This window comes from Lagopus leucura, unplaced genomic scaffold, assembly GCF_019238085.1.
Source record: "Lagopus leucura isolate 7727_CA_CO unplaced genomic scaffold, USGS_WTPT01 229-6_obj-0_obj, whole genome shotgun sequence".
Classification (NCBI taxonomy): domain Eukaryota; kingdom Metazoa; phylum Chordata; class Aves; order Galliformes; family Phasianidae; genus Lagopus; species Lagopus leucura.
In genome coordinates this window covers 55,039-56,374 of record NW_024968269.1, presented here as the reverse complement: position 1 = coordinate 56,374, position 1,336 = coordinate 55,039, and positions in this window count along the sequence as shown.

Sequence of the window (1,336 nt, the reverse complement as noted above, 5' to 3'; positions counted from 1 at the left end):
GGGGGGTCCCGTATGGGGCGGCCCCGCCTCACCCCACGTTCAGATGATCCACCAGCGCTTCCGTCAGCCGCGTGGCGGCGGCGATCGCTTCCCGACGGCGCCGCTCTGCGGAGCGTGACGTCAGCACCGCGTCATCGCGCCTCCCGTGACGTCACGCACAGCGCCCTTAACCACCTCACCACCATCACCACCACCCCCCTCCCACCCCGTCCACTCCGATTGGCGGCTCCGCGGACCAATGAGGGAACGAGCCGCGGCGCCCCCCTCCCCATGCCCAGCCAATGAGCCCGCGGGAAAGGCGGGGCGGGGCGGGCTCACCCTGCAGCTCGCGCCGCTCGCTCTGCCGGGCCTGGTGCTCCCGCAGCAGCCGGGACAGCATGGCGGCTCTCCCGCGTGACGTCACCGTGCGTCACTGTGCGTCACCGCTCCGCTCCGCCCCGCCGCGGGGCATTGTGGGTGCGGGGAGGCACCATGGGGGTGGTTGTAGGGCTTATAGGATGGCTGCAGGGGGAGCTGTGAGAAACTATGAAGGGGTTTTGGGGGTGGCTGTAGGGGTGGGGGGTTGCTATAGGGTGGGGGGGGGGGGGGGGGTGTAGGGAGAGATGGATGGGTTTGGGGGGACCTATAGCGCTTCAGGGAGCCTGGAGGGAAACGTATAGGGGAGATATGGTGGTCTAAAGGAAGGCTATGGGGGACCTGGGGGAGTTATGGAGATCCAGAGAGCCTATATGGGAACTATAGGGGTACGAGAAAACTATAGGCTGCATGGGATGGGTATGGGGTGGGCTATAGGGGGAGATAGAGGGTTTCTGGGGGACCTGTGGGTCTTCAGGGAGTTTATAGGGGAAGGTATAGGGGAAATAGGGGAGATGTAGTGGTCTGGGCGAAGCTATAGGATGGCTATGGGGGTCTTGGGATAGTTATGGGGATCTAGGGAGTCTATATGGGAGCTAGGGGGGTGCTGAGGGAAGCTATAGGGTCCATAGAATGGGTATGGGGGCGCTATAGGGAGAGATAGAGGGTTTGAGGGGGACCTATAGGGCTTCAGGGAGCTTATAGGGGAGAGTATAGGGGCACTAGAGGAGATACAGTGGTCTGAGGGAAGCTATAGGGGCTGTAGGATGGCTATAGGGGTCTGAGAGCACCGTGTGGGCACAAGGAGCCTATAGGAGTCTGGGGGAGCAATAGGGATTTAATAGGATGGCTATGGGAGTCTGGGGGAGCTATGGGGGCCCAAAGAGCCTATAGGGGTCTGGGTTGGGGTACGAGAGAGATGTAAAGGTGAAGGGGATGCAGGAGCCATAGGGCTTGTTGGCGGGGGGGGGGGGGGGGGGGG